At 42.6% G+C, this 24,968-nt stretch overlaps 1 pseudogene; it reads right to left on the reverse strand.

The window, feature by feature from the left end:
* Window positions 1-1,084: 1,084 nt before the first annotated feature.
* On the reverse strand, window positions 1,085-19,141 carry LOC105051173 (uncharacterized; annotated as a pseudogene).
* Between the last annotated feature and the right edge of the window lie 5,827 nt (window positions 19,142-24,968).

Raw genomic sequence — 24,968 nt, forward strand, 5'->3', positions numbered from 1 at the left:
ATGTTGATATCAGTACTTTTCTTCTCTCATATTGTCCGGGTTTTTGTTTGTTTTGGTGGTGTACCAGCCACCAGGGATGCTAAACAATCTAAATAGCTGTTGGTTTAAGCTTCATCTTAATCTAAAACTCGGACCACCCATCTAGGCTCCAAATTAACTTCATGTCAAGCCAAAAATAAACCCGGTTAGATCAAGCTTGGCTCGATTAGACTTGAAAATACATGGACACATATATACGTAGTTTCTGGATCTTAGATCCATGGGTCCACAATATGAAGATCTTTCCACAAGATCGAGATGTTGCTGGATCTTAGAGCCATTGGTGCACAGTATCAAGATCTTTCCACAATATCAAAATGTGGAAATTAATTTGATTACAATTTAGGTGTGGCAAAGAATCTTAATAGCTCGAGCTTGACTCGGGCTCGGTTGCAGACAAGCTCGGTTTAAGCCTTATTTGAAGCTATGAACCGAGCTTGAACTCAATACCTAGGCTTAAAATTAATTTTAAGTCAAGCCAAAAAATAGACCTAGCGGATCAACTGCTGGAGAAGTTGGACGAACCGGGCGGAAAAGGATGGAGAAATGAACACATTATTCATGAGAAAACCTTGTAGCTTGAAATAGAATAGGCTTCTGCAATGACGAAACCATCAACATAGCGTGTTGCTGAAAAGCCCGCCAACCATTCAAGCACCGGTGGCATGGCAACAAGCCATAAACCAACCTACTTAACAAGAAAATGGGCCACCCAAGAACACCACGCACTTAACAAGAAGAAATATGCCAAATACGCGAAAGTCTCTGGTTAACCTAATCGATCTTGCATGAAGAAATTAAGAGACAAAAATACTACAGCTCTAGCTCTGTTGTCTTCAGATTTGTGTATTTTCATGGAACAAAGAGAGAGTAGCAGCAGTTACATACAGCCGGCACAGGTTGCACTGAATTAAAATCCATATATCAATAAAATATTGGAGAAAAGATTAGATAAGAAGCAAAAGAGAAGAAACAAATAAATCACTGAGATACGTATAGGAATAAATTTGCAAAACCCATTTTCAAGAACATCAGTCAAAATTGCATATTTCCAAACCCAAAGTCCACAACCCACAACATAGATGCAACAGTGCAAAGCAGAAGGATTAACGCTCAGCTGCTGGCGCCGGATCTGTTTTTTGGTTGCTAGACCTGCCGGATCTACGAACAACGCCTGGATCATTTAAGGTGTCCCATACCTGCCAAACTTACAATACAGTAGTTCGGGTAAAAAATAAGGGATGGGGATAACATTAAAATGGATTGGGGAGGTTCATGCTTGCCTGCAATCTTCCCTTGGAACCTCCAATGGCTAACAAGATCGGGCTGTCCTCTGAAAAGGATATAGAGAAAATAGCTCCCTGATAACATCGAAGTACAACAAGTGTCATACTACAAACTAAGCCATGAACATTAGAATGAACCTCAACAACAATCAGAGGAGAAATTTTATTTGCACCCTGATGTCCTTGTGCTGCAATTTCCTTTTGTGGATTAGGATTAAGAGAATCAAGGACATATTGCACCGAATGCTCAAATGTCAGACACAAACAACTGTGCATTGTTAATGAAGTGTTTAAGATTATACTGAGGTTAAAAACCAGTGTATTGAGATGATAATCAGTTAGTAAAATGTTGCTTTAAACGAGGGAAGCGAGTGCAGATGCATGCAGGCACGCATGTGCAAGTGCATGAGTAGACACGTGCACACCCAAAAATGCATCTGCTTGCACACACATGCACCAACATGCAAAACGCACATGGATACATTTTATGTATCATGAAAACTGCACAATACTCCTTGACACTCATTTAGCTACACCAACATACAAAGATAACAGCACTCTATCAGTGTTCTTCTCCATCAGTCTTCTCCTCCCATTTTTTTCTTTCTAATGCTAGAGCCTAAAAATGCAACCATCTTTTCTTTAACCTCTCTTGGGCAAGACTCTCTCAATGCAAGTGCAATATTCGGTCCCTCAAATTTCAACAATTTACCCTATCAGGTATTTTGCACAGATCATGACCCTTGCTATCTACATAAATAAAAGAATGATGATAAAACAGGCAACCACGTTTCTACATCAAATGCCCCTATCAATTAGATATACTGCAAGTGATGCAATCAGAGCCATCCATAAATCAGTCAAGTTGCAATGCAAGTGAGCCAAATGTTAGTTTCATGTCAATAAATAACACATTTGTACACAAAATATTAATCCTTAAAAGTTCCAATCAACCACGTAAATGGGTACACGCATAAGCAAATCTATGATATAACATAAAGGCATGTCAGGCTTGTTTCAGCTTTTGCTGTTGGATTTTCTCTGGATCAGCTGAAAACATAGCCGTATTTTACAAATCCAAGCACCATTGGAATGCATGTGTACATGCTAATATAAATACAGACCTTAAAGCCTCAGAAGCATAAATTCAGTTCCTTTATTCTATATGAATAGAAGGCAGTTGACTGGTTGTACTAAACAAATAAAACTTTGTGCAAGACTTATAGCTTTTGGATTTGTAGATGCACCACAAGAAGGTTGGTTATCTGATATGTCCCAGAGTTTCACCTGCAATATTTGCAGAGGTGAGAATTGGCAATATATCACACAATCAGCTGGGGAAGCATAAGGATTTCCCTTCCTACCATTTTATCTGTAGAAGCAGTAGCCAGAAGCTGCACAGAAAACGAGTAATAAGTATTCCACTATCAAGCCTTGGTTCTTTTTGCTCTCTACCAACCATAGAGAAGGATGAATATAAGAACATACATTAGGAGCTGATGGATATAAGAGATTGAAGAAACAGCTTTATCATGTGCATGAAGGGTGAAACATGGCTTGGGGCCAGAACTTGAATCAGATGCAGTCGCCTGGATATCAAAACCTTGGACTGCACCATTCTTGAGACTGACCTGAACCACATTAACCATGTTAGACTCCAGATGAAGAAGAAAACAAGCAAATGATTTAGACATAAGCAAAAATATCTCCATGACCATAATCATATGGAAAATGCCAATAGGCACTACCTCAAATATTTAATGTTGGGACAAGGAATCCTCCATTGTCCTTCATTTTAATTAAGAACAAATGGACAATATTTGTTTCCAGACCATTATTATTCAAATCCTTTTCGCAACTTCCATGCAGGCTTTTGGGGTCTGCCCTTCTATCTCACACCTCAACACTATCTAAGGCTCTCTACTTCTGAAGGCCTCGCTACTATATTCACCGGACATGATCATTGCAAGGAGTTTCTCACCAGTTATCTTCCATTGATGCAACTTGAACACAAACTACAAAATGTTTTTATCACACATGGATCACTGAGACACAGCAAAACAGAGTAGCAGACGGTGGTGCTGATGAGATTTCCTAATGCCACTCATTTTTTTTTTCATATAAGAACCTAGACCAATAGGTGGGACTGTTGTTTCAGAGTGCCCCACATCTCCCTTACCAAGTTATAACAAAACATGTACCCTTCCTATGGTAAACTTCCATAGGCTAAACAGCTAAAGCAATAATATGATAAACCATCCACAGAAACTCACCAAAATGAGTGTTCATTATGTGGGTCCCATGCCAAGCTCTCAACATCAGCTGTTACAGACCACTTGTTCCTAGCATGCTCACTAGACCTCATATCCATCTGCACTGTGGAAAATTACAAAAGATTAGTTTAAAGCAATATCGTACAGCATTGAGAGAGACAGTTTCGATCATTTACTTTTTGGTAGGATAGTTTAGACCACTTGTTAACAATAACACAATATTTTTATAATTTTTCTCAAGTAATTTCTCAGGTAGAATGTCAGCATGTTAATTTGCAGGGAGCTGTCATTTACACATATTTAACATGACCAATTCTTAACAAAAGCATAACAAAATTTTATATCACCATCATATATACGGATTGCCTCCCATTTTCCAACCCAGATTGATGTCTAGGAAGATGACTCATTTAGAGAACCAAAAGATAGCCTGAAAGGCGCTGAAAAAGCATATTGCACACATGATTTCTGAAGTCTTGTAGACAAATATCATATCAAGAGATGGTTTTTATTTTCTAATCCAAATTCACCATTAATGAGAATGATTCATCCAGAGAACTATTGTTACCATGGAAAACATATTGAGACAGCATTTATGCATAACATCTCTGATGCCTCATACATGCAACAAAATCAATCTGTATTATTTTCAGAATTTTACTTTTGCACTATGAAAGTGAAGTTCTATGCAATGAATGGGCAAATTGGTAAAACAAGTATGTCACCAAAACATAAAATGGAAACAAAAACATATGGTTTCTCTACAAAATGTACTTGCAAATATGTCATGGCTTTCTGTGGTATCCAAGCAAAAAAACAACTACACCAATCTCAGCAAAGATCAACATATAGCAGTCTTGGTCAAATTTTAGTAGGAACACATGAACCATTTGGATATGGTAGATCATCACAGTGCCCTTAGGGGTTGACAGCAAAACTCATCAATGGCCTAAAATTTTGGAGGAATGACAGCTAAGACTAGGTGAAACACAAGCACATGTGGTTTATGCTGCTACCAAGGTGCATTGCGATATAAGATATATATATATATATATATATATATATATATATATATGGCCATGCATATGATGGTCTGGCATGAAGTACTAAAAAAACAGTGATCCATTACCATAATAACTGATTTATCAAAAGATCCACTGAGAAGTACTTCTGGTGAATGCCAGCTCCATGTAACTGCTTGAACCTACAAGAGGTGTCAAGAGAGTTGATCAGGTTGTACTTCTGAAAAGTTTCATAAATATCATAAGTTTGAGTATGCCGATGGAAAAAAGTCTGATTGACAACTACTTATTACATTGGTAAACTAGTCCCATATAGTGAAAGGTAGGAAGATGTAGAAAGATCTTTCCAAGGAAAAAAAAAAAGGTTTATGGTCCAATTAATCCAACTAGCATGAAGAACAACCAATCTGTGGATGGCCAACACCAAGAAAGATATTTTGGTCAGTAACAGCCAAGGCTGGGATCTTGCATATATTCTACCAGTAACCAAAACCAATAAGGAAATACCAAGTAATATAATAGATATAATAATATAGCAGTTGAAAGATAACTAAGTCCAAGAACAAAATTGACCCAGCTGATCAAGTCCCAAACTGAAGGACTTAACTGCACCTACTTGATTCATAACCAGCTGAATGAGCCTAGTTCTGGATCCAATTATTAGAAAAATTGCTGACCTCTCAGCCACTGTTCATCAGACTTTGAACAGTATTTAATGAAAAACCTTATAAATAAGTTCCTGTTTAAATCAAGATTGGCCTATACTTGTCCACATCTTAGTAGCCAGAGACTTCAATCAGGTATCATAGCAACTTTGGAAACTTCCCCAAAACATGAGATGACCCTCATTTCTCAAATACTTTGCGACTTCAAAGTGTTTTAAAAATATCAGCTTCCTTGACCTGCACCAGCTCCCACTCCTTGTTCTTGCAACTAAGGTCAACATGAGCAATATGGAGATCATTCTTAGTTCAAATCTGACCAAATACATTCACAGTCCTAGAATGCTGGAGATGCCTATCATGCAAGGCCACTTAATAGTTAATTGGATCCACTTGGACTAGGGTAAGAAATTTTAATTATATTAAATTCATATACCCCACAATTTAATATCAATTTCATATCAATATATAGGGAAGTTTGATGATAAACGGTTGGAACCATTTAGATATACAAATAGATAATATAGAAACATTTTATGAGACATGTTTTAAGTACTTGGATTGAGAAATTTAACTCATTTAGGTATGCATCAAATAAGCCTTCATATAAAATGTATAATTTTACATTTGCAATGAGTCAAACTGCCGCACAGGGTAACTATTGTCACCTACATGTTTCAAGAGCCTGGCTAAGATGCTAGGCCATATTTTAAAACTCAAAGAGCCTGGTTTCAAAATCCCAGACATATTTTCAAAAGGATTAATAGATAAGTAGAAAAGAACCTAAAGGATCTCAAGAATCTGTGAGAACATCTCAACTACCTAACTATTAGAAATTTTCCTATATCGGTTTAATAGCGTTAAACTCATGTTAAAACATATCATGTGCATATATAAAATTGGTGGAAGATCTTAAGGGTTAAAGTGAACTTTAAAAAAAAAAAAAAAAGATTCTAGACAGAATTTTTTTCTACAGAACAGGTGAACATAAAAAAATTAAAAAAAATAAATTTGTCAGAAAAAAAAGGGTCACAAGAAGATGGAAAGCACAAGGAAATGGAAATCGCTAAAAGTATTCAAAATATTGACAGTTTAATAAATGCACCAAATTTCACTGTTCTTTATATTACGGAAGGTTTAAAAAAGTTGCCTTGTCTGTATGATACTCAACTGTGACAGCACATTTCCCAGTAACAACATCCCAGACCTTGACACACTTATCAGCACTTGCATTAGCTAGGACATTCCTAAAAGGCTAAAACACAAGACAGGCATGAATATTAATATAGTAAAGAATAATACATCAAATAACAAAGAATCTGCATTGTCAACAATATATGTGCTTACCTCACCCCCTTGTTCCATGCCAGACCAAGTACAGAGTCTCTATGACTGCCCTTCCTGTACTTTGTTGATGTCTACAGGTGCAAATCCAAATAATCAGTTAATAACTATAATGCCAATGGGCCTCCATGCAAGTTCATTGCCAGTAAAAATCCACAAAAAATCAGTTACAGGCAAAAAGAATGACATCCAAACTACTAAAATTTAAAAAGAATGACATCCAAACTACTAAAATTTTACACATTATGTGCATCGTCAACAAATCCGCATTCATATTTCATGCTCACATACAATTTTCCAATGTTTCGATGTCAATGATAAAATCATAAAAGTTAAGTTCACGCCAAATATCTGTGTACTTAAACAGTGTATCAAAGGATAGTTCCAGTAAAATCTAGGAAGCCACATGGCTATCCTTTTCTTACTAAAAAACGTCATTGGTGAACATGTTGATGCCAATCAATATACAGATAAACCACGAGATTATATGTAATCCTCAAAAAAAGATGCTGGAGGAGAATGATTATCATTATACATTAATAATACATAGCAGGAAAGCACATTTAGAAGTAGATGAATACTATTAATCAAATTACGATGCGATGAAAATATTCCTTTTCATTAGTAACTTATGGCATACCTTTCTTCCCTCTTTTTTTCTCTTTGAAAGACCTCCCAATTCCATAAATGGTTTCATCTCATCAATCCGCGAAACATAAAGTACAGTATCGATTTATAAGTTATATATGTTGCCTCATCTTCAAAGATCAAAAACAAAAATATTTATTTACAAATAGTTAGGATTTTCCATACCGTGCCGAACCGGCCGGTACATTCCGTATCATACCGGACCGGCAGGGAACTGACATAATTCGGCCGGTAAATTCGATACACCGACAGTACCGGGAGGAAAAGAGAGGGAGAGTGAGAAAGAGAGAGAGGGGAGGAGAGGGAGGGAGGCGGGAGCCGCCGGAGGCCGGCGGTGGCCCGCTGCGGCCGCCGGAGGCCGGCGGTGGCCCGCTGCGGCCGCCAGAGGGCTTTCGAGCCCCATATCGCCTGATAGAGTTTTCAAGAGAGCGAGAGATAGAGCGCTCAAAAGAGGGGCGACCTATCGAACGGACGCCGCCTCCATCACGAGGCCCTTGGTGGCTGGCGAGCCTACGCCGACAGGCCTGAGGGCAGTCGAGCAAGAGGAGGGCCTCCACGGCTCCCCAGTCTGCCTCCTTCGAAACAAAACTGGGCCCATGGGGTTTTTTTTTTGATTTAAAGACGTGAAGTCAGCAACCCAGTTGCTCACTTCATGATTTTTTTTTAAAAAAAATTAACGAAGTCGGCAAGTGGTTACCAACTTCACCTGTTCACAGATTTTTTAAAAAAACCTGTGAAACAGGAGCCTATGCCCTTATTTCACGCCCGCGGCTCGTCAGTGTGGACTACGCCTTCGGACGGCCACGGCGGCCAGTCGAACGCCATTCGTGGCCCGTCCCCTCCCTTCTTTTCTTTCTCCCTCTCTCTCTCTCTTTTCTTCTCCCGATTCAGCTCCCGTTTCCTTCATTGATTCGCTCGGTTCGGCACAGTATGAAACCATACCACCGATCGGCCGATATGGTCGGCGGTACCGGTTCAACAAACCTTGACAAATACCAAGTATTATAAAAAATGACATCAGAAACAAGATTCTGATTATAATAGACATACAAGGTCAACATCCCATATCTCAATAGCAGGTTCCATTGAGCCTACAGCTATAAAATTCCCCGCCAATGTCAAGACCAAGGACAGAACTATTATCAGGTTCCAAGGATATGATCAGATATTATCTAATTAGAGTTCCATGCTGAGTCCACTATGAGAGTGATCACATTTAAAAAAGCAGGTGAAAGACCAGGCAACTTTATCACCACTTTTAAGGTTACAATCAAGCCAAGCTGTGCAAAGAGGAAAAGCTGGAAGGATGATATCATGATGAACATACATATTTGAATCTCCATCCTCCAATTCCTCAAAAATATAAACCTGTCATACCAATGTAGAGTTAGCTTAAATGAGGAATCTAAAAACACAGGACTTCTTATCTAGACTAAAGAAGGATTAGATAAAGATGAAAGAGAAAATCTCAAGCAATTCTGTTGCCATCCATGTAGCCGACAGAATAATTTTGTCTACTGAAGATTATATTTTTTACAGATTCAAGCGAAATGTTATACTTTTGTATTTGCAAGTGTCGCAAATATAAAAAACTAATAGTGGCTCCCTGAATTAAGACATGATCTTGGAATTATGTTTTGCAAATTGTGACTTAGTATAGAGACAGAGGCATTGTTGGTGAGACACTACAGAGGATTAGGGAAAAGGAATCCAGATAAATCAGGTGACTAGACTTCCATTCTGGGAGACTTGTGTCCTTCAGGGTACAACCATATCCAGATAATTGGGGTTAAAAATTAAGTATCACCCATTCACTCAATAGGTTATATTGATTTAGGTCCACATATGAATTGAGATTTGACATCTTGCATAAACATCTTCAATGATAGTTTTTCAGGTAAGAATTGTGCCGATAAGAGTAAGACTGTGGCAGGTCTGATTTTGCAAGAACCATACTCAACATTCTTGAGTGTCTAGGCTATGACTGGGACCATGGTTCTCAGAATCGTCCTGAACTGAGCGGTTCGAGACGTGCCAAACTAGACCGGCAGAGAACCGGGACAGTTCCGGTGGAGAAAATGGCACACGCCGGTGCCAGAGAAGAAAGAGAGGGAAACAATGGCAAAGAGCGAGAGAGGAGAGGGAGAGGCCGCCGGAGGTCTTTAGGTTGCCGCCATGGCCATCGAGCGGCGGAAGCGGCGCGAGCAGAGTCGCGGAAGCGGCAAGCGTCGGCCCTTTTTTAAAAGGAGAAGAAGAACAATGAAGCCGGCACTTAGTTTGCCGGCTTTACTTTTTAAATTTTTTTTTTTTAAATTAAAAAACAGTGAAGCCTGCAACAGTGAAGCCGACAATCGAATTGCCGGCTTCACTATTTCAATTTTTTAAAAAAAATTAGAAATAGTGAAGCCAACAATGGGCCGACAAACCCATTGCCAGCTTCACTCCTGTGAAATAGAGGCAATCCCTGGAGCCACAGGCAGCGTAAACGTTGTCCGACGGCCACAGCAGCCAACCGAAGGCCCTCCAGCGGCCTCTCCGACGGACCCCTCTCTCTCTTTCTCTTCCTCTCTTTTTCTCTTCCTCGGAACACTCTTCCTCCCTTTGTCGGTTCGTCCCGATCCGATCCGGTACAGAACCGTACTGGACCGTGCCGCCGGCCGACCGGAATAGCCACCGATACTGGAACTGATAACCTTAGCTGGGACTCATAACTTTCAATAGGGCAAAATCCAAGTTTGTCTGGGTCTCACAAATGGGTTGTGAGCAACTTCAGCCAACCTCCTTATGCTCCTGTTGGTTTTTCTAGATGTCCTTGTTGTGATCAGACCACATAATCTCAGTTCCACTTATTAACATTAGAGATGTTAAAATGTACAATATTCAAGATTTACAGGAACTTATGGAATCTATTCTGTAGAATTGGACTTTTAAAGACCCTAATTTGTCTTTTCTGAAACAAAATCTTAAAATTCAATTTCCATTATTATTTTTGCATGTAAACAAAAACTAGCTAACAAATGTAACAAATTGACTTAGGAGATTGCTCAAAACTCTCTCTCCATTATCATATGGGAGATCAAGATCCCACATTTGTTAAGTCTGATAGGTGAGAATGTATTGCACTTCGTAAGTTAAGGGAAACCTCTGTTAGACCCCCATCAAACCAAAAGAACCACCATGTCCTGATCAAACCATGCAAACTAAGAAGGTATTTCACAGACTTGCTACACGACTACAAAAGAGGAAAATTGATGTTTGGCACATAAAAGATCGATGAAATAGTTCAAGCAACTATAATATAAAAATATAAAGGGAACTATCGATGATAATATAAAAATATAAACGAAAAAAGGAACAAGAATTGAATAGATGAACCACTATCACGTTATGGATCTCATAAGACCTACTAAACAACCATTGCAATTGCAAAAACAAAAAGTCATGTGCTCATAAAAAATGAATACCTCAAGATGACTCATTTCGTCATCGTTCCATGCACAGATTATGACCGCATCTGTTGGTTTTATGGTGTTGTCTTCACTTTCTTCATCATCATTATCATCATCCTACTTAGAAAATTGTTTAAACATGAGGCAAAGATGATACAACATGACATAAGTATGATAATATGAGAAAGAAGACTCACATCCTTATTTTTCAGGTAAGGGTCCATGTCATTACTCGGATAGAAAACATCACCCAGGCCAGTACTAAATAACTCGATGCCTGAGAAAGAACCATGAATTCTAGAAGCTGATAGTTCAAATTTTACCAGAGTCCAAACAAACAGGAGAGGAAAGTGTACCATCATCCTCTTCATCATAATTATCCATGTCAAGTTCTTGAAGGCCATCAGTTATGTCTTGAAAAGTGGCAGAGCTTATATGATCCTGGCCAAGAGCTCTTGCTGCAGCTCTTGCTGGCTACTTCATCCACTTCTATATCCATGTCCTCACCTTCCTCTCCCTCACTGTCTCCTCTGCACAATAGGGTTAACATCATTATTTAATGTGAACAGCATCACCGTGCAACAAAGTAATTCAATGCCAACAGCTATATCATTAAAACTCAAACAACACACAACAAAAATGGGGAGAACATTTACCTTCTTTCTAGGGCCCCTGTGGCTATTATTTGGTCAATCTCCTCTTGAGAAGGTGGCTCGGCAACCTCCGGAACCGTCTTCGAAGCCCCTTTCGGGACCCAACAGACAGCCAAAATCATCTTTATCGCAAAAATATACCTATAAGAAAATAAGAGATAAATCAATGAGTAAAAGAAATGAAACCGTAGATTTACATAGATATATATTAAAATTTCTGCATTACCCATAAACGATTCATGTTTGAAGATAGCAAGGAATTACATTGTTTAACATCTCCATGATAAAAATTGGTAAAGAAGATTAAAAAAAAAGATTAATTTTTTGATGAAATTTATATTAAAAAGAAAATAAAAATAATCATCTCTTCTAACATTTTCAATTTTATCCTCAGACAAATTTTCAGGACAATTCTAAAACCCCAGAGAGAAGTGGCAGGAGGAATCGAACCAAAAAATAGAAGACAAAACGATGGCGAAAAGGGCAGAACCGAAGTGGCAGCAGAGACCGATAGCGAGGCGGTCCAGAAGTGAGGTGGCGACAGAGAAGGGCTCGAAGCGATCGGCAAAAAGGAGCGGAAGAGGGTTTAAAGGGAGGTGAGAGGAGTGTGGAGAGGACTCTACTCATGTGTGGCACACGTGATACGTGAGGTGATTACATGTGGTGGCAATCCAAAAATAGATATGCAGTTTTTCTTTTTGAAAAACTTAGCAAGAAATACCTCGTTGAGTTTAAACTTAAAAGAAACTTTCCATTTGAGTTTAATGGAAAAGTAACTCCCCATCTTAAACATAACATAAACGTAGCTATCCACAAGAAAGAAATTACTTTTATACCCTTATTAATGGGTAACTACCACAAGCCCTAATTCCCTCCCTTTACCCAACTGTCTTCTTCCCGCCAAAAGAAGGGACTGTACTCTTACCCCCCTCCCTTCTCTACTCCACAGGCCGGCTGTGCTTTTACCCTCCCTCCTTTCTACTCCATAGGCTGGCGGCTGTGCTCCTTCCCTCCCCTTTCTATTCTATAGGTCGACAGCCGGCGGCCATGCTCCTGCCCTCCCTCTCTTTTCATCCCCATCTTCTATCACAGCTTCAACCAAAGCTCCATTCTCAAGATCTCCTCCTATCACTTCTATGGTGACTCTCTCCACAGCCCCCAATGTCTACACCACGACAATCCCAATCTCCCACATTAAATCCCAAAGCTCCTTGATCGACCCTCAACGCCCACGCCTCGAACTCCAATAGCTTCATCTTCTGCCATTAAGGCAAGTATGGATGCTGAACTCTCCGCCATTTGCGAATACAACACCACTTGTCATATCTTTGGTGTAAACAAATTGATGAAGCTCTTGGACATCTACAACATCCTCTCGCACAGATGGAGCCATATAACACCCGAAAATATCATTGTGAAGTACCTTACGCCCTTCACAAGGATGCAAGTGAGCTTAATTGAGGATAGCAACGTGGCTAGCATATGTCATACCCACTATGCAATGAAGGAGGTCATCGATATGGTTTTAGAGAACAGAATCCGATCAAGAGAGGATGCTAGAGAGGATCCAGGGATAGGCACATCAAGATACTCCCACCTGCCCTTCTATGCCATGGTTTCATGTTACATCATATGGTACTACACTATAAATTATAATTTATACTGCAGTAATATGACACCACACTTCACTATCACATATATATATACCAGATAAGAAATGTGAAGTGTATTTAATTGATTCATTTGATACTAAGAAAGCTCTTTTATTTACAAGATTTAGAATACAAAATTATACCGTGATGTGTGTATTTCATATTGATTTAGCCTTTTCTAATACTAAGAAAGTCAATCTCCATACTACTACTAATAAAGTCAATATCCATACTACGTCTGAAATAGAATTCTATACTGGATTACTCGTTTATTGTACTATATTATAAGATTCTAACACTACACAGGCGTCTTTATATACTTTCTTAGTTAAGTAACTATACTGCATTGCCCCTGTTAATTATACATTATTCACTTTTGACACTGCGATGTCCCTTTGTGATACTACATTACTTGCTTTTGATACTGCAATTTATCTTTTTTATACTATGTTAGTTACTTTTGATACCACGATGACTCTTTCTACACTATAAATCTATCATGAACCTTTTATAATCCTCTTGATCAAAAAAGAGCAAATTATTTTAGAATGCTAAGAATGAGCATAAGTGATACTCACGAACATTATTCCGTCATTTTCTCTATAGGTTGGCACCAATTGAAAATGAGAATTATGACAATATGGATGATCTCGATGACAGTGCCACTGGTGTCGAGACAACAATTACACGAAGGGGGTTGATTAAAGGAGAGAGGGTCAACACTTTCGCAATACTGAACACTTTAGGACAGCTATTAAAGATTATTGCATTGCACATAATCATGACTATATCTTCAAGAAGAATGATTCTATGAAGATTATAGCTAAGTGTTTGATGGAACCTTGCCCTTGGCATGTCTATGTTGCTAAATCGAAAAGAGAGGGGACATTTTCCATTAGGAAGTGTAACCTCATACACACATGTGACAATGGTCTCGGCACTAGGAGTCATCCTAAAGTCACATCTTCTTGGGTTGCTGAGAAAGTCAAGAAGAAGCTACAATCTATGCCTCACTACCGGCTTATCGAAATTGTGGCTGATATCTATGAAAAATATGACATGTTGCTCCGTGGCACGGAAAGGAAACGACCATGCGTGATATTCATGGTCCCGATCATCTATCGTATGATAAACTTGAGCCTTATTGTAAAGCCCTCAAGTTAGCGAACTCGAAAACCATCGCAGACAATGAGATTTTTGAAGATACAAGAAGATTCTTCCATATTTTCATCAATCTTGAAGCGTGCATCATAGGATTTCATGCTGGATGCAGGCCTATGATCTTTATGGATGGCACTCACATCGAACATAAGTACCAAGGATGCCTCCTGAGTGCCATCGCAAAAGATGCGAATAATGGTATTTTCATCATCGGCTTCGCCATCGTCCAACAAGAAAATGATGAGAGCTGATGGTGGTTTTGTGGAAAGCTACGACGTATCCTCTCCTACCCGAATAGCTCATTGATCAAGCAATACACTTTTTACTCTGACCGTCAACCTGGATGTATCAAAGCGGTGGAGGACTGATTTTCGGAATGTCACCATACTTATTGCCTACGATATCTTGTGGATAACTTTAGGAAGTAGGTACTCACCATTCTATACTACATTAGATGTCTTTCATACTAGATTCGATGTTCTTTCTATATCCTTGCATGCCCCTGGTACTGCACAGGAGGAATTGATATCAGAATTTAGTACTGCATAATAGAAAATGACACACACCATTGACACATGGAAGATGAATTTTAGTACTACAATATAAGTTTTTGATACGTCCTTAGAGTGTTCTGGATACTTTATTATATATACTTAGTACTTCTCCACCACAACCCCACCACCTCTTGAAGTCCACCCCTTTCCCTGGGGCCTACTGTCCTACTTCCCCGATCACCGCGTATCTTTTGTCCTAATCCTCCACTGCAATCATACCTCTACCAAATCTCAGCTCCACCATAATCCATCTCCAACAACCATCCTACCCTTCACCACTTGTTGCCCTAATTGTCACCTCTGTGCCTACCTTGTCTACCACCGGAATTGATGGTGACTGCAATTGGGGAGATAAGTTAGGGCAAGAGTGAAGCTGAGAATTGCCAGCAATCAGAGCCTTCACTACCTTGATCCAACCACAAAATGCACCTAGTACACCACGATCCCCTTGGTTTGGTCTCTATGATTTACCTCTGCCCGTTAGGACATGTAGCCTAAGACACCTTGCCACCACACGCTACTTGGTGCAAGACATTGCCCAGTTGGAGGGCATCATAAAAGTAGGTGTGGCCACCATTCATGGCCAAGTCAAACAGGGTCTTATGCCCTCCTTAGTACACAAGCTCTTTGACAAACTCAAAGAACCCTCTAGCGACAGTGTGCTGAAGCAAACTTCATTTTCAAGTCCCAATCCAAATAGGATTGCTGCCCCAAAGGAGTGCAATGCTGGACGACATCTAGATTGGCAGTGGCCTTGTTGAAGGGTTGGTTAAGGGCAAAGCAAATATGGACGACAACATTCAATGTTAAAAAACATACCAACAGTCTCAACATTGTTGAAGGCAATGGTGAGGTAGAGGGCTAGGCAATGGAAAGAAGGCATGCACTCTTCTTCTTAGAGAAAAGCTTCAAACTCAAATGGGTGTTTTTATGGTAGAACTTTGGTGCCCAAATCGAAGACACAGATAGGCTCTGGTCGTGACTGACCCATGGATCAGCCACTAACACATACATTGGCCACTGACTAGCACCCCGACTGTCGACCTCAGTTGTTTGCGGTCTCCGTGTCAGATTTCAATCTGCGCTTAGGCCACTGACCCAGCATCGACACGGCCGATCCTATCTCCATACATATTAGATTGCCGATATACATATTGACCATTGCTTTCATCATCAAAACGATCTCCAGACATCGGACACCAATCTAGATTTCAGATTCTGACACCCATATTGGCTCCGACCCATGCATCTACCGCTGATCCTTATCACCAACAGCACACGTGGCAAGCCACCAAGCCACGCTCCTTTGACTCTTGCTTTGATCGTCATATTCGAAAAAATTGACAAAAAAATCCCCATACAATCCCTTTAAATCACACCACCGCCAGAAGCAATTGGCTACAAGCCAGATAAGGTAGCTACAACCGCTCAATCCCAAGAAATCAGATCGAAGATTTCGGGATAGTGCATCCAAAGGAGTTGGAACGACCTCCAACTCTTCTCTCCCACAGCTCTCACCTCTATAAATAGAGATCACTAAGAGACTCCCAAGGTATGCAATTCTTCTCTCTTGTGTGCTCTTTTCCATATATACTATCTATTCTTGACTTGAGTGTCAGAAGGTCTCTGCCGAAGTCAATTCCAGTTAGAAACTTGTTTTGCAGGTCCGATCACCGTCATCTCAGCCGTGCGCCACCTCACTCTAGCCAATTTGGCCCAAGTCGGGGATCCGCAGCAACAAATGCATTATTGGCAATTTAAAGATTTTCTAATTACATCATCAATTAACCAAACAACCCCAACCATTTTAATGGAAGGAGAACAAAGGGCGTTTCAAGGATACGAAAAAAGATTTTAAATGCCCTTTTGCCCTTAAGGGCATTTTAGGTAATGCACACGCAAAAAAGGTTACAACACTGGATATGAAGGGGGATGCAGGAAGAAATCCAATAATAACCTATGAATTGCCCACTTTCTCATGTAAGTTGGAAATCTAGCACAAATATACCCCAAGGGGGAGGGTGAGATTCTCTTTGTCCATCATGCAAAAATATTCTACAGTTATGTGGCAACCCACTCATTCTCTTCATATGATGGTTGGCTGCCCTTTGATAGACTTGGCAAATATAACTTGACACATGGAATCATAAAGACTCTAAGGACCAAGACAATGTCTAATCTCAATCTTGATCAACCAAATAACCAAGATTAAAAATAAAATAAAATTAAACCTAAACCCTTATCAAATTGCAAACACAGCAAATTAGACTAAAATTACAGCACATACACTTGAGAATTTATCCTCTTTCACCAAGATCTTCACTTTCTTGCTAATAAGCTTTGATCTTCTAACTCAGCTGCGTCAAGCACTCAATTTTGCCAAAATAAACTTATTGAGACTTTTCGCAGGAAGTCAAGCACAGTCACCATGGTCAAGAATCTCAAGATATGTAATTCCCACCACTATAGCCACAAGTAACAGACAATGCATTTTGCAAGATTGTGAGAAACTTAAAATAAGATGAAGGGAGAAAATAATTAACCATAAAATGATAAAAAGTAGATTAAAAAGTGTTATTAACCATCATACATGTACAAAAAGCAAATACATGTCATTTTTACAAACATAATCTGATAAACAGATAAACATTTATGACCATCCCCTACAGTTTCCTTTCTTATAAGTAAAAAGCAGTAGACAATTTTTTACATGACACATGTAAAATCCACCAATCCATAAAGAATTAGTACAGTTGAAATAACATGAAAAAGTCAACACATCTCACAAATAGATGAATACTCAAGGCCAACCATCATCGTTTGTCATTTCCTAGGAACAAACAATACCAAACAAATTTTTTACATGGATGCATGTAAAAGTCACTCATCTCTTAAGAATGCATATAGCTGCAAGTGTATTACACCAAATGGCACATGGGGACTAATACATCCATACATAACACAAATGCCAGTGAAGTTATATCTATGCCATCAGCCACAATTGCCAAGTGGATGATTTAGCACTTGCACAAAGCTCCCCAACAAAATTATACACTTGTATGCATGTGTATCAACAAACATTTACTTCAAACATGAACAGAAATTTTGCTTCATTATACACAATGCATGCAACATTCAGTATTTGGATTATAGAAAATTCTCATTAAATAACCAATAATTTTGAATCTCCAATTACCCCTATGAATTAGACTTGTTTGTTTGCTGGCATGTCCTGCAGTTTAGATATCTAGAAAATCAAGGATCTCTGAATATAGAACAAAATTTTAATAATGTGAAATTTAAATAAAACTCATAGTTAAATATCTAACAGGTTCAACAATTCATGAAAAATCACTACAGTCTTCACCAACCGCTCCACACACATGCTCAGCTTGTATAACCAGCTTATTGAGTTTGTTAAGTATGATATGAAGCAACACATTGATACACAGTCATCCAAATGGTAGCTCAGGAAGTCATGAATAGTAATTATGCCAATGAGAGTCCAGGAATTCTTTTGCACCAAACAAGCATCAGCACTGCAACATGTGGAGGAGCTGATAGCGAGTCAGCAAGAAAATAAATCCCCATATTGCATAATGTCAACAAAACTATGAAAACCGTTTATTAACAAATGGGTATGGCTTATAGAACTACAAATACTTATGCAAGAAGCAAAGTAACGAATACCCATGATACGAAACCAAAATTAGAGGCATTTCATTACACAGCGCTATGTTTCTTTCACGACAGATTTGTAACACAATAGAATGACCCTAAACATAAAGTAACGAATACCCATCAACCAGATGAGCCGCTTTCCACAACCACAAAAGCCCTAACTCAGCTCCCACCACCATAAAACGATAACATAATGATATAACAATCGAGATCTGAATTCACAAAACAAGCGAATCTTGGAAGAAAAATCCAGAGATTTTCACGAGAGTTCAGCTTTTCTGCCCCAGAGCAAACAGCGGATAGGATCAAACCACCGTAAAATGGCACAATTTCAGGATAAAAAAGGGAAAATTTCATGGATTAGCATGAGGAAAAGAAGACTTCTTCCTGATATTCATATATAAAACAAGAAATCATCACCTTCAAGAACAAGAGAATTGCGATGCAAAAGGACAAAATTCATGCCAGAAAATTCGGAAGGTGTTGTTACCTTCGGAAATCGGTGGGAGCTGTCGCCTTCGAAGCTGGGAGGAACACGGTAATCAAAAGGGAGAGAGAGAACCCTAGATCAAGGACGTGAACGATGAGGAAAAAGGGGGTTCTTTTGCGCCAGCGAACCTTCAGAATTTTTCTTTTTATTTAGATGACCCCCCTTACCTACTGTATAATTACGAACAAACTTTTTACTTTTATACTAATATCACGTCGCGGCAAGGGGGGAGTGCTACGAAAGAACACTAATTTGCAATATTAAGATCGTACAGGGAGTGATACGTAAAACTGTGAGTTTCGCGTTTTTTAACTTCCCCGGGAAGTCTCATAAAAGTTTATTATAGAATAATAATATACATAAATCCGTTATGTCGGCAGATAGGTTGCCGACATTGCGTTAACTCGACGACACATTTTTGTATGTAACCCTCGTCGGACATCAATTTTTTCAAAAAAAATTTTTTGGATAGAATATATATATATATATATATATAATATCGGCACACCATTTGTCTACTTCAATTCAAACTCAAGATTACACTTTTACTGGTAACCTCTAGCCTTTTTCTACAGGCCTTTCTAAGCTCGTCGGTGTTGACCATACGTACCACGTGAATAAAATTAAAACAAACGTCGCATATTTGGTTGTGTTGCGGCCAATCCTCTGTCGTTCGATCGTCGGTGTCATGCACCTGCAAGAAAAGTCCTCACGGACCGAAGATGTCTCCGACGGAAATCCTCCGACGATCAAGTCAGAGAGGAGACTAGGCAACAGTGGAAAATCAAAGGCTCAGCGAGAGAGAGAAAAGAGCTCAAAAGCTTAGAGGCGCTTCTGAGAGCTTGAAAAAGCTTGCTCGAAACTTAAAACTTCCCAATACTGTTGCCTTATCCCATTTTATAGTGGAATGCAGTATGGTCCCATCATTAATGGTGCAGACAACTGAGGAGTTGTCAAATTATCGGGGGCTGTCAAATCGTCGTGAGCTGTCAAGTCACTGGGATTAATCTATGTTCTTGGCAGGACAATGTCCCAGGGCGGCCATGCCGCATGTCCTTGACAGGATAACTGCCTATAGCGATCGTACGGCGTTTGGGTGGGCTGGCCAACTATATGTCGGTATTCAGCTGCTAGGACGTCGGGTGATGACCCGGAGATACCGTCGGCTGGTCTGGTGCCTTGCGAAAGTCGGACGTCGGCTGCCACCCCCGACAGTGAGTCGGTGATTTGGGCTTGGCCGCTTGGTCGGTCGGAAACAATATGGGTCTGTTCGACCGACATACCTTCGGTCGGACATTGTCGGCAGTATTGTCGGCGGTCATCGTCGGAGTTGTCGATCGGTAGAGTCATCGGTTGGTAGAGTCAGGCGTCGGTCGAATAGGTCCGAGGGTAAGTCGGCATACAGGGGTCGGTCGGTATATCCCAACAGTTGCCCCCTCACTCCTGAGTTGGATGTCGTGTTGGCCAACGTTTCCACGTGGGCGACGGCTTCGGACGAAAGGAGTGGTTATCCATCACATCATGCTCCGACTCTGGCGACCGTACCAACGAATGATCTCGTGTCAGACGTCCCATTGGGAACGTGAACTGCCGTCTCCTTGAGAACATGAACCGCCGTCTCCTCAGGAACATGAACCGTCATCTCCTTGGAAACATGAACCGCCGTCGGTTAATGAATCCCGAGACGCGGCTTTTCCGTCACGTATCAGGGGACTATTGGGTCGGAACTGTTCACATGGATGGAGGCGACATGGCTCGATCTGAGGGCAGGTGCGTCGAACCGTCAGACTGAGGAAGGGCCCAAGCACTGCCACGTGTCGGCATCCGGGAGCCCTCATTCGGCGTGCTTTCATCTCGACCGTTGAAGGGCCTTATATATATGTGGTCACTTACATCCAAAACTTCACTTTTTGCTGCAAATCTATTCCTGGCGCTGAGGCCTTGTCGAATTGTTGCCCAATTCTAGGTAGTTGTCTCCGTGCTCTCCCTTTGAAAACTCTTCTCGAAGTTTTGCCCGTTCTTGTCTTTTTGTACCCTTTCTCCTCTGCCATTTTCTTTTTGTTCTCTTTTCTGGGGCTAGCGTTATGGCTAGAACCTCTCCTCGAGGAAGTCAATTGGGGAACCCGACTGATGATTCCCGGTCGACTCCGGAGGTGGAGGTTTCTTCACTTTCAGGGGCAAACGTCGAACGGCTCAGGGAGCAGTACAGTATCTCGGAGCAGTTCGAGCTCTTCGCCCCTAGGGCTGAGGGTCGGGTTAACAACCCGCCTCTGGGCCAGGTGGCCTTCTATGTCGAGGACCTTCGGGCAGGTCTTCATTTTTCGATTTCGGAGTTCGTCCGGAACGTCTTGGATTACTACGGGCTTTGTTCGGCGCAACTGGTGCCGAACTCAGTTCGGTTGATAATCAGTTTTGCTCTGTTGTGTCGCTTTTGCCGACCTTTCCTCGTATTTCTCTCTTTCGGACGTTCTTCATCCTCCGATCCTATCCGAAAGCCCGAGGGTGGTGGTTCTTCAATCTCCGGAAGGGTCTTTCATTCATCACCGATCTTCCATCGTCGATCCATGGGTGGAAGAACCAATTTTTCTTTGCTTCCTCTTCGCTACCTGGGGGTTTCCTTCCGCTGGGGTGACCCTCGGACTCAGCCGAAAGAAAACAGTCGGGTGGAGACTGGAGATCGAGAGGATTTTCACCGACTGAAGGATGTGTCGGTGCCGAAGCAGAGGGAGCTCGTCACCGAGCAAGCTCTGTACGAGTCGGTCTGAGTTCGATTCTCCATCTAGGTACAGTTCGGTCTGTCGGTCGTTTTTTTATCTTTTTATTTATTTTTGGATTTGTGCTGATCCTTTGTTGAAATTGCAGGCATGCCGTCGAGAGTGAGGCTGACAGATACCGACATTCGGCAACATGCGCGACAAGAGACCGGCGCCTGGGGTCGGACCCTCGCGGCCTCCCAAGAGGCCTCAGATATCATCGCCGACCGACATTGCAACGGTGGCAGCACAGCCCGACACCGAACGTGCATCGGGCTATGAGTCGGTCATCGCACTGTCAGCACCGGCAGTGCCACCGAAGCGCCGTTCGAGGAAGGGGCGCTGAGGGGGCAGCCGAAGGAGTATCGGCCCCCCCACCCACGGAAGAGGTTCGGACCGAAGCACGTGAGCCCGAATGACCTGCGGTGGCTCCCATCGCACCCTCGGGAGGGACTCAGTCGAGTTCTAGCTTCCTATCCCTCTCCGACTTTCGGGCCTGGGCCATCAAACGAGGGAAGGCTCCGATGGCACCGGCCGACGACAAAAGGTCGGCGGGCCCACTGCATCATCCAACGTTCAGCTACCCGAAGGAGCGTCGACCCTGGCCAACCACAATTTGGCCAGGATGTTGTGTCAGGCGACCATCCTCTCGGCTGATCGGGAGATCATGAAGAGTCGGGGGTGACCGACATGCTTTCTTTCTTTTACCCGACTATGATCCAGGTGAGCTCCCCTCCTTCTTTCCTCATCATTATTGTTTTTTTTTTCATTTCATTTTGCTGACGACCGGCCTGTTACTTGCAGCTGATCTACAATATATCCGAGCTGGAGGTCGGGTATCGAAAGTTCGGTGATGTCCAAGCGGCCTGGAAGAATAGGGCCGAGACCGCCGAAGCTGAGAAGGCGACGTTGGTCGATCAACTGAAGTTGTCGGTCGATCGTGAGGCTAGGCTCGAGGAGGAGATCTCCCGACTCACCAACGGCCTAGCCACCTCGGAGGCCGAACTTCAGTCGGCTCGCGAGCAGGTCTGGCGCAAGACCCGCTCCGTTCACCGACTGCGGCGCGAGCGGGACGGCTGTGTCAGGGAGCTCGAGGCCGAGCGCGAACAGCTTCGCGTTAGCCTGGAGAACCTGGCTAAGGCCGAGGAGAACTTGTCCTCCGCCCAAGCCGACGCCGACATAGCGAAGGCGGAGTCGGCCAAGGAGGCGCTGAGCCGGGCGGTGGAGGACTTTCGTAGCTCAGACGAGTACCGGGAGGAGCTCCTGAGAGCGGCTTCTACTCCTATCGGGTGGGGTACGAGGATGCCCGGGATGCGATTTAGAGTTTGCACCCGGAACTCAACCTGAGCAGCATCATCCCTCCAAGGTTGGAGGACCAAGCCGCAGAGGAGGAGGCCGACCCACTGCCGATGGGATGAGTTGCCGAAGGTGAGGCGGCTCCAACCCCCGATCCCTCCCCGACCCGAGCGGGCACGCGGGTTGCTCCCGACTGTACCTGATGCAAGAAGTCGACTCCGATGAATAGTCGGAGTGTCTGCTCCGTTATCTTTGTATTTTTTTTTTCTGTTTTATCTTTGATATTTGTAATCGGGCTTCGTTCCAATTTTTAACCGGGCTTCGGCCTAATTTTGTGAGTCATTTCACCACTTTTCTTGCATGTGGTCCAAAGTATCTGATTTGTCGAGCCATCCCCGAGTGTATAGGTTGTAGCTCCGACACACCTCGTTAGGACGTTCGGTAGGGTCTAGCGTAGTCGATCGAAGTAGTCAGTAGCGTGCGCCGTGCCAAGAACAGCGCAAGCCTCGATCGCAGGCCGGCATCCCGACCGTCATACAGATAGCGTAGGATCCGATGGGTGCGCACCGATTGTAGGTTGAGTATCCGCTTTCGAACCTTGGTCGGGCGTGTTCGTTAGGCCGAGTGTCGGTCAATCACCGAACATAGCTCGTCGGCACAATCATTCCTAAGGCTCCACATGAGGCAGCTTGAACCGACTAGGGATCGGCTCATCGAGGACAAATCGGAAGAAAGGTTGGGTGGTCCGGAAGTCGATGTCGTTTGAAGACTTCTGACCATCGCCTGGAGTTGGGCAAGTCGATGGTCGATTTCTTCGAACTTACGTTCGTAGTCGTCCAACCGTCGGTATTGTGAGACCCCAGGGGTCGAACCTCCCGACGAACTTGAGAGTGAGGCGGACGATGTCGCGGCCGCTTCTCCTTCCTCATCCGCTCCACTGAAAAGGAGAAGAATATCGAGATCGGTGGGTGTCACGCCATGGCCGCCTCACTCCTTCTCGATTGGAGTGTTGAGACGGTTGCTCTTGAGGAGGAGACGGAAGCTGATGCGGACGTCGGTGGCTGCTTCTGGATGGTAAAGGGTGCGCCGTCGGTTGTTCCGCCGATAGTTGCGGCAACTGAGTCGGTTGCTGTTGGAGGTTTTTGACTGCGTCCGTCAGAACGGTCATTTGCCGCACGATCGTCGTGATTTGCGCCTCCGTAGTTACCATCGGATGCGGAGAGCTGGGCTCCGTCATGAAGGTGAAGGAGGGGCCTCTTCCTGGCAGGAAGAGTGCCTCGTCGATCCGGTAGCTCTCGATCGCTGAGCTCTGATTTTCATCATTTCGAGAGATTTTTCAAGCCCTGTGGAGCTCACTGGCTTACCTCTATCGAGTACCCCTACCTGGCGCACCAAATCTGTTGTGGCCAATCCCTCCGTCTCCCGATCGCCGGTGTCGCACACCTGCAAGAAAAGTCCTCACAGATCGGAGATACCTCCGACGGAGACCCTCCGATGGTCAAGTCAGAGAGGAGATTAGGCAACAGTGAAAAATCAGAGGCTCAGCGGGAGAGAGAGAAAGAGAGCTCAAGAGCTTAGAGATGCTTCTGAGAGCTTGAGAAAGCTTGCCCGGAACTTAGAACTTACCAATACTGTTGCCTTACCCATTTTATAGTGGAATGCGGTATGGTCCCATCATTAATGGTGCAGACAACTGAAGAGTTGTCAAATCGCGGGGCTGTCAAATCGTCGTGGGCTGTCAAGTCACTGGGATCAATCTATGTCCTTGGCAGGACAATGCCCAGGACGGCCATGCAGTATGTCCTTGACAGGACAACTGCCCATAGCGGTCGTATGGCGTTTGGGTGGGTTGGCCGACTATATGTCGGTATTCAGCTGTCGGGACGTCGGGTGATGACCCGGAGACACCGTCGGCTGGTTTGGTGCCTTGCGAAAGTCTGACGTCGGCTGCTACCCCCAACAGTGAGTCGGTGATTTGGGCTCAGCCGCTTGGCCGGTCGGGAAC

Source organism: Elaeis guineensis, chromosome 9 (assembly GCF_000442705.2).
Source record: "Elaeis guineensis isolate ETL-2024a chromosome 9, EG11, whole genome shotgun sequence".
NCBI classification, from domain to species: domain Eukaryota; kingdom Viridiplantae; phylum Streptophyta; class Magnoliopsida; order Arecales; family Arecaceae; genus Elaeis; species Elaeis guineensis.